Source organism: Periplaneta americana, chromosome 12, assembly GCF_040183065.1.
Source record: "Periplaneta americana isolate PAMFEO1 chromosome 12, P.americana_PAMFEO1_priV1, whole genome shotgun sequence".
Taxonomy (NCBI): domain Eukaryota; kingdom Metazoa; phylum Arthropoda; class Insecta; order Blattodea; family Blattidae; genus Periplaneta; species Periplaneta americana.
Genome location: NC_091128.1, coordinates 143,716,167 through 143,726,425, shown reverse-complemented (window position 1 = coordinate 143,726,425; position 10,259 = coordinate 143,716,167). Strand labels below are relative to the sequence as shown.

General features: G+C 36.7%; 1 non-coding gene across 1 annotated transcript; it reads right to left on the bottom strand.

The window, feature by feature from the left end:
* Nucleotides 1-6,125: 6,125 nt before the first annotated feature.
* TRNAC-ACA (transfer RNA cysteine (anticodon ACA)) lies at nt 6,126-6,198 on the bottom strand. Its single transcript has one exon. It is a non-coding gene; the product is annotated as a tRNA-Cys (tRNA).
* Between the last annotated feature and the right edge of the window lie 4,061 nt (nt 6,199-10,259).

Below are 10,259 nucleotides of genomic sequence, written 5' to 3'. Positions count from 1 at the left end.
ATTAGATGAGATGGAATTCCTCTATTTTTTACTAGGGAGGATCGGAAAGTAACGCACAACAATTTCTTTACGGTATACTATATTGGTTAGGACGTTTAAAGTGGAATATAATTAGTATGAATCATGCGCTACAGACAGCAATGGTTTGATTAGGTTTCACCCTGGCGCAACTAGCGGTAATATTGAGAAAAGTTGGAACGTGTGCTAACATCGTCTACTTGTGAAGAGCAGCGATGTGTAGTACATATTTTCTGAGCAAAACAGAAAAGTCTCAGTGAAATCCAGAGGGAAATGTTGGAGGTGTATGGTGCTGATTGTCTGGACCGTAGCAACATCTCCAGGTGATGCAGATTCTTCGAAAAAGGCCGAGTAAATATTGTCGAAGAAGTGCGTTCCGGCCGACCAGTGACCGCTGCAACAGAGGCGTGAGGCGGCAGTCACCCACACTACAGTCCAGACCTCGCACCGTCTGAGTTTCACCGCTTCGGACCAATGAAAAAATTTCTAGGAGGCAAACGCTTTGGTTCGAACGAAGCACTAAAATGAACTGTGCGCAGGTGGTTATACGCCCAGAAAAGGAGTTCTATGAACGAGGTGTATTGAATCTGGTATCACGACGGGGGAAATGTGTCGACAGACTTGGTTCCGGTGTTGAAAAATAGATAAAACCTGTACCCTTTTTTCTGCATTATTTCGTTTTGCTGTCCTCCGAGTTAGCTCTGTGGCAGCGTATCTGTCTCCAGACTAGCCGCCCGGCGTTCGATTCTCGGCGGGCTCAGAAATTTTCATACCTCGGGACTAGGAGAGATAGCGGTACACTAATTCTAATCACTAAGGGAATCATGAAGAGAAGACATATGTCACTGTTGATAGTGATTCGTCCGTCGGATGGGAACGTTGAGCCTTGCGGCCTCCTTGGTGCTATTCGACAGGAGTAGGCTACGTGCCGGCACCGGGTTTTCCCTTCTCCTTCACCTTCATGATCACCCTCACCCATTCCTTACACTGCACTTACATGAACATTCACTCACCCTAGTACACGACATAACTCTTCACACATCATGCATATCATGCACATCATCGCAGGATAAGACCACAGCAAATGTATTTGTTCGAAACCATAAATGGATTAATAGACAACCCTGATCTTCTACAGCTAATTAGTTTCAATATTGGTAAATCAAATTTGAGAAAGCGATCTCTCTTTTATTTGCAGACATCAAAAACACAATCCCATAAAATGTCTCCACTTTTATTAATGCTTCGAACTTACAATCATCTATCTAATAAACAGGATTTAGATTTCTCGTTATCGTACAGTATGTACAAGAAAAAGTTATATGCAGCAATGGTTTCATGATATGCTGGATTCTAGTTGCATGTTGGTTGTAGTTGTAGTCAGGTATCATGCTGGTTCGAACACATGTTCTGTAGTAGTGAATTTCTTAAATAAATAAATTAAGCCTATTAGTCCTACTATATAATACTGTATACTGGATTGATTAACATAGCGTTATATTTACTCTGTAATTTGCCAATTATAGCTACATTTTACATTTTTGGCTATGGTATCTATACTTAACTCTTTTTAATTTATTTTTATTTGGTATTTTCATTTATATCTATATCTGTGTATTTTATTTAGGTAGTATCTATTTGTTTGTTTCTTTTTTTTAATTACACTAGTATCTTGCATTTGTTTCTGTTTTATCTCTTTTTCATGTTATAAGGAATTCTGTGTTTTTTAAACAAATGTGTAGGGGAGAGTCGGGTAGTATCGGACATCGGGTAGTATCGGACAGTGCGTTTTTTTCATCTACAACCATATGGTAGTACCTGAATGACATGGTTACGTTTCTCTATGCGACATCACAGAAACGTAACCATGTCAATCAGGTACTATCATCGTGTGGCAGATGAAAGAAACTCACTGTCCGATATTACCCAATGTCCGATACTACCCGACTCTCCCCTACTGTCTATTGTAATTGGGGCTTTGCCCTGTTACAGACATAAGTAAATAAATAACGTGGCCCGCCGAAGTGATGTGCACTTGAAAATGGATCACAGTCCTGCCATCTATCCGCAGAATGCGGACCCGAATCACGCAAAGTGAAGTGGGTAGGCATTAGGGTAGGTACACGTTGGAGCAACGATAAACGATAAAAGAAATGACCTAGCGATGCTTTGGTATTATCAAAGAATCAAGGGTTCATATCGGAGCAACGAGGACGCGGGAAGCGAACATTTTGATTTATCAATAGAAGATATTCTATACATCCACTTAATGAAAGAAGATATATAGGAAATATGAGCTCCTAGGTTCAAGGTTAATATAACTTAAATACGTACAAAATTGAACCCGTTTCTCATCCCAGAGGTAGTATAAATTCGTTGTGCTCTGATTGGTTATTGTGATCACATAATGTATCACGAATAAATACACAACTGATCAATTTGCCAATATCTACAACAATTAATTTAATATGCCGAAATAATAATAAATCTATTAATATTCGGATATATTGATAACCACCGGTCATTATACAGATCAATTTAATCTTAATAAGAGATTATATGAGCGACAAGTGCGAAGAAAATGGAACTTATCTTTTTCGTCGCTTTTATCGTTACTCCAATATGCACACCTCAATGACAATGCATGCTTCAATTCTCTCTGATATAGCATTGCTGCTTCTCTAATCGATTATCGTCGCTCCAACTTGTACGTACCCTTAGACACACACATTTCGTTTTGCTTACATATTAAATACGCTGCCACAAAAAGTTGTTGTGCATTACTTTTCGATCCTCCCTTGTATCTATTTACTTTATCGAAAGCCTAAGAAATATTGAAATAAATGTTAAATCTCGTACAAGATTCAAAAGTCTATCACGAAGTCTCCCGAAAGTGAAAAGAAAAGTTGTGAAACAGGTGTAGCTAATTAGCGAGTCTGTTTGTAGACAGGTTTGGATGGAATATGTCATGGATATGCCCCCTCCCCGGGGGAGCACCCCTTCCCCTTGTACCTGTCAAGTAAGTGGTCGGTCGGTCGGTTCGCTCACCGATATATGCGTTCATGTGACGACGGCCTTGTGGTGGGGCACACACTGACTGCGCCAGGCCGGCTGGCCCCCTCCACCCCGCGACTTCATAGCTACTACTTTACTACACACAGCGCTCGGCTTGGACTCGCTTCTCTCCGCCCGCCTGGCGATCCGTCCCTCCCCGCTCGTAACCCGCTCTCTCGCACGCGGGCGCACGACGATCTCGCGCGCGTCTTCGCGTACCAACCACCACCGGTTGGTTGTCGACGTCGTCGTCCGTGGTTCACTTCAGTGTCGTTACTATCGTCTCTTGCACCGGCCGGTTCGTCGCTTACCGTAGCGGCCACGTGCCTCCACGAGCGTGGAAACGTCAAACTTTTGATTACACTGGCGTGGCGTTTCGTAACTGCTAGTTCCTCTTTCCGTTCGTTGACATGGCAAACGCGTGTATTTCAAATGTATTCTATTTAATTCGTCTTACTCGCACAGATCTCTTCTCGCTATCATATGCTTTCGGCGAAACGTATTAATCCGTTATTCCTTACGCGTTATTCATACGTGTTCGATTGTCGTGACAAGAATGTCGTTCTTTAACGTGTGAGTGTGGTAGAAAGACTACCGACACCTGTTCTTCAAGAAGTCTGAGATACTCCCCCCCCCACCCCCACCAAACTGGAAGTCTTCTAGTGAATGTGAACTATGTGTCATTCCATGTGCTAAAGTGGCGTGTATAAACAATAATAATTTACGGCAGGTAGGTGTGATTTAATGGTTGTAATCATGTTATTTATTGCAAAATACATACGAACATAAACCAATCATGGTTTTGTGTTATATACATGAACGCACAGGCAACGAAATCAAACTCCTAACACATTGCATTTCAGGAAGAATGAATGAATGTATCGTAGAGTTCAGTGATAAAATTCTGTGAAGTGTTTGGATGTGTAATTTGTCATAATGCTTTCACGTGACGTAATGATTGACACTTAACGGTGTTGTGAAATAATACTATCGTTTTGAGACGGTCAAGAGGAAAACTCCTTGAGTCAGAGATTACAGAGTTTTATCAGGTGAAGATGAGGCCGTTAATAATTACGTCCTCAGCGGTTAGTCTGTAGCGTGCAGCTGTTACGTAAGAAAGAATGCAGAGGAAGACTTGGGAGAGGAAGTAGATTTTTGTGTCTTCGAAGCCCGACGAGCAAATGGCGGGAATGTGCAGTGGCGGCAAAGATGTGGTGCACAAGTGCCATAGCGACCCTGGAAGTGTTGTGGAGGACAGGGAGGAAGGCGAGGACCTCCGCGTGGACAGAGGACGAAGGGTGAGGAGTACGAGCAGGAATCGTCCCTCAGGCGCCTCTTCACGCAAGTGCATCCTGACCCTCGACGGATACTCCTACGTCATTGGTAAGCGCATCCACCAATCTCTCTCACCTCTTCTGTTTTCATGTTTGGTTGTGCATTCCTCGGTTTGAACTGTAATCTAAAGCATGACGTTGTTGTGAGTTTTTCTTCTCAAGTATGGAATGACATTTTTTACGTATCGTCACAGTCGCAGTCCATAAAATTTTCATTAAGGGGAGAGGATGGTATTTTTTAAAACTTTTTTTTTTCCTATTTGGTATAAAATATTAATTTTTTGTATGTAGAGCGCTCATAGCCGTAGCATATAAATATTTTGAAAAAAAAATTATTTGCGGGCCCAGATTTGAAAAAAATATACCCAATGCAGGATTGTACTAAAACCGATATATCTAAGCCGTTTTTAAAGATAGATTCAAACAGTTTTTTTCAATGTATTTGCAAAAGCATGTTCTACAAATTGTCTGTAACAGAATTTTCATATTAGTCCCTACGTTTGTAAAATAAACAATTAAAATTTAATAACAATTTACTGATTTCTTTTCTTGCAAACAAAAGGACGTATTTTTAAAATGAAATCAATTAACAAAATTCTGTTACAGAGAAAAGTTTTCTAATAGTCTAAATGATGTGTGTTCTAAATTTCATGCATGTATCTTTAATAGTTCAGAAATTATATCCATTTTTGTCTGGCAAAAAAAAATGAAGTTACGGGAAACCGATAAAAGGGGGCGTGTGAATTAAAAATCCATAGCGCAGAAAGTTTAAACATCTGAAAAGGGCAGAAATCCCCCCAAAATATTATGCAATGCATTCCACACATATCAAAGAGTATTTTAAAGAATTTTTTTTTTAATTTAATGTACCGGAAACAACAATAAAAGGGGGCGAGTGATTTAAAAATCAATAACGCAGGAAGTTTGAAAATGGCGACTTAACATCCGATAAAGGCACAAATACCCACAAAATGTTATGCTATGCATTCCACACATCACAGAGTATTTTAAAGAATTTTTTTTAATTCACTCATTTTTCACCAAAAAATACCATCCTCTCCCCTTAAATTTATCACCAAACAGTCATTTCGTAATAATTGTCACAAATCGTCATCATAATCATTAATAACAACATTTTCATAATGATATCGTCATCATAAAACAGTAGGCCTACCTTCAAAGTGATGATTTTACATGATCGCCAGTAACACCAATAACATCATACTAGACATACAGTAGCTATTATGAACAACAGTAACAAGAGAAAGAATTTCTTAAGGGGGAATATACATTTATGAGAGTCAAAAAAGTCATTTTTCAATTTATTTTTGTGTACAATATAAAGATTGGACATTTATCTTTATGTCAGTGAAGAAATTTTTACGATATACATATACAATATTTTGGTAGATATGACCGTAAACGTGTTAGCGTGCGCTTATTTAGCTCTCCACACATAAGGTATATTTAACGCAAATTTCCCGTTACTTGTATTTTTAAAACAGTTTTTGTGATAACTCGGTAAGTTTTTAAGATACCGCAGTAAAATTTTGCATGAAACTGTCTCTCATACTTGTGAACAAGATGAACTACAATTGTTTCTGTAACATTTATAGTTTATTTTTTATTTTTTTTTTACCTACAAACATTAAAAATTTAACTTCTCATAAGAAATTAAAAATCTTCTAATTAATATTAATATTTGAGGAGAAAAAATCGCTCCGGCGCCGGGGATCGAACCCGGGTCCTTGGTTCTGTGTACCAAGCGCTCTGACCACTGAGCTACGCCGAATTCAATCCATAGTACCGGACCGAACCCTCCTCCTTCAATATTTCCCTTTGTGGCCTGACTCCAAGTTCGGCATATATGTTGACGTATATGTCCAATGTCAACTGCCATTATACTAGGAGCGCACTCAGCTGAGTGACTTGTTTGGCCGGGATTCCGCAGTTACGTGCACAGTAATCTGTACAAATATATGCACTGCAGCTATGAGAATATTATAGATTTATTAATATTTTGTCCTACAGAATAATATCTGTAATATTGACAATTATATTTGAGGAGAAAAATTCGCTCTACTGTAGACGTTTACCTAAAAACATAAAAAATTTAACTTCTCGTAAGTAATTAAAAAATCTTCAAAGATTGTAGTTCATATTGTTCATTTGACGTTCAGGAATAAGTAGAAGAAAGAATGGCAGAGAAATATCTATATTTGTGGATGTTATCACAAAAACGGCACATCAGCGCACAAAAACGGCCACTTTTTTGTTATAATAATTACTCATAATGGCGAAACTTTTAGTACATCTGAAAATAGCCTATAATTGCAGAAGTAGTGAATACTGAGCATGTAAAATTGCAAGATGAAAGAGTCATTATTTGCTGAGAAAAAAAATATTGAATTACCATAATTAATAGTGCTGAAACCTGTATATGCCCCTTGATGACTGCACTTGAATATTTACGTAAAAATCCATCAAGGCCAAGATATAAAGAGCCACTGTAATATTGCATATCAGTGAATAAAAGACTAATATTCTCCGTGTATCAAAAATACAATACAAACAGAGTAAAAGTTAGTATTTTACCGTGGATTAAATTTGTTGTAAAACGGTTTATGTACATATTACCATTTCGATCGTACAATTCAAAAGTGCGACAACTCAAAAATTGCCCCTTTCGGAACTCTTTCCGATTCAGTATTGAGGTAAGTCATATTTACTAAAAAAAAACTTAATAAACTGCTTTAGAAATAATTATAACTATGGGCTTTAGTAATTCATTATCAGTACATTTCGAAATGTATTAATAATGAACTGGAAGATTGTGATAAACTCGTCCTGAATACTGACTCATTTCTAATTGTCGTGGTTATGAACCAGAACTCTGTTCCTTTCTAAGTGATTGATTTGAAATTTTCAACAAGATATCTCAAAACTTGTTTTTTTGAGTTGTCGCACTTTTGAACTAGACGATCGATTTATTACTATAGCTGTTCCAAAAATCAACATCATTATCGACATAAAAAAGACTCCAATGAGCAGTGAACAGCCGCTAAATTCCTGTATCTTCAAACGATTGCTTTAACAGAATATAGAATTGAAAATAGTTATATTAGAAAAATGTGTTACTATTATTGGTTTTTCCTCACGAGCTATTCTGATAAGGGGCTCGGAACTAATATAAATATTTAACAAACGGCTCGCTCGAGCCCTTGCAAGCCCCCTCAAACACATCCCTGCTTTTAAGTTACACATGGAAATTGCAAAGGCCTGTATGATACAAAGAATAGAAAAAATATTTAAAATTGCAATTACTGAAAATTTATATTTACGGTCTAATAATTAATGCTTCACAAAATTACGATTATGTACGAAACAAACTAAAACGTAGCGGTAAATTGAAATGCCTGTCTGCCGTGGGAAATATCCCAAACACGTGCAAAGAGAAACTTATCAGTTTATAAACTGGTTCTAAGCAAATGAGAGTGCATAGATAAGGAATGGTCTTAACCTTAAACCCTTTTACCTTGAAGCTAATATTTACGACATGGTTTATCGTGTCATTTGTAGAATGAATGTGTGTCACAAATGGTATGCGAATGGAAGGCGATAACTCATTTCCCTTTGAAGTTCGGTAAATCGGTTGTCATAATGGTTATCTATTTCCCTTAAATTTTGTACAGAATCTTCTGTTCTAGTCTCCTATATAAACTTACAGAATCTATAGACCTATTTTTCTGATGTCTTTAACTTAGAAGGAGAAATTGTTTAATATAACCATCATCATCATCATCATCATCATCATCATCATTATCATCATCCGTAGATTCAGTGCAATTGCTTATTTTGTCCTCGCTTTTGTCGCAATTAGACCTACTAACCATAATTACACGTATACATGTAATGAACGCTCTGCTCATGTCGTCATCATGACGTAGGACCACAAAAAAGACAGATTTTTTTACTTAGACTGCAAAATAAGACAAATTCTTACTTCCCTGACAATCACTAGTGATGCCCCATTTTGATTACTGAGAAATTCTCTTGAGAGAGAGAGAGAGAGAGAGAGAGAGAGAGAGAGAGAGAGAGAGAGAATTCTTCCGGCCTTAATTAAGGATGACCACGAGGATCCGGAAATTAATAGCAAATAAATATAATTAATTAAATATGAATAGTGCAAATCAAGATTTCAGGTATAACTCCCTGTAAAGTTGATTTGAATAATTTCGAGGGAAAAATTGTTCCGGGGCCGGACATCGAACCTGGGATCTTTGGTTTAACGTACCAACGCTCTACCAACTGAGCTACCCTGGTGGATCGGTGTCGGGTAGAGTTCCCGGGTAGCTCAGTTGGTAGAGCGTTGGTACGTTAAACCAAAGTCCCGGGTTCGATGCCCGGCCCCGGAACAATTTTTCCCTCGAAATTATTTAAATATGAATAGTGTTATAAAAATAAAATGTACTAATTAAGCACTATTGATTATCAATTATAAAATAAAATCTTGGAAGATGACTATAAAATTATACTTATAAATAAAAGATTTTGTTTATAATTAACATATCCTTAATTAAGGCCTTCTGAGTGGTATAAATGAAACTGTATAACCTGCAGGGAATCTTTAAGAATTTGCGAGATGATTTTTTGAATTTCAAAAGATGATATTGATCATTGTTTTAAAAAATTATATACAGGGTTAATTGTAAGAAATGTAATGTAATGTAATGTATCTCCCAGATATTTAAAACAAAAAAGTTTAATATAATTTTTGTTCATTTTTGCTTTCTTTTCAAATTAAAAGTTATTTTGTACGATACATGTCATAGCTTGTTTTGGGAAAGCCATTGATTTAATTCCCAATATGCTCAGTCAATTTAAGACAGTAGTGTATTATGGTAATAAATTATTGGAAGAATTTTAGTTTCGTCCTTTAAATGTGCAGATATTTGATCTAAAGAAATCTTAATTTTCGTTCTGAAAAGGAATTTTAAAATTCCACATTTGTTCGGATCAAATTTCTGCACATTTAAAGGACAAAACTAAATTTCTTTCAATCATTTAATATCATTAATACATTGCTCTCTTAAATTGACTGAGCATATTGGGGATTAACTCAATGGCTTTCCCAAAACACGCTATGAAATGTTTCATATAAAACAATTTTTATCTCGAAAAGAAAGCAAAATCGAGCAGAATTGTATAGAACTCTATTTTGTTTGAAATGTCTCAAAGAATAACCCTCTGAAATTAATTGCAATACTTATAGTTCATCCTGTACATAGCGGGTATACTATTATTTAAAATGCAGTAGAAGTAGTAGGCCTATTTGTTATAGTGAATACTCAAATTAAGTTACGTCTCCGAAAGAAAATCTTGATAAAAGCTGTGTAATTCGCTGTATTGAAAGGTAATTCGCATTCGTATCATGTTCACCAGTTTCTAAACAAGAGACAAATAATTCCTTTAGAATTATTAATATTCGTACTTTGTTACTGTGATAATTCAGTTATTACATTGTAAAGAACACAACAAGCCATGAAACTTCATCTTCTGTAAGTAGAACAGAAGCGTTATTTGTCCGCAATCGATAACTGAGTATAGTCGGTAAATTTGATATAAATCATTCTTAAAATCTCGTTAAAATTCGTGAGATTTGTATTTTAATTTGACCTCTCTTCTAGGGTCAATATATTTGCGGATTCCATAGCCTTCCTTCTTTCTGCGTAGGTCTTCATTTGTTACATTTTCAGGTTAACTGAAGCTCATCATCATTTCAAGGGACTTTCAATACATAGGCCTACTTCATATCAGGTACTCACGCCTTCATAATTCCCAACAGTCCGTCTT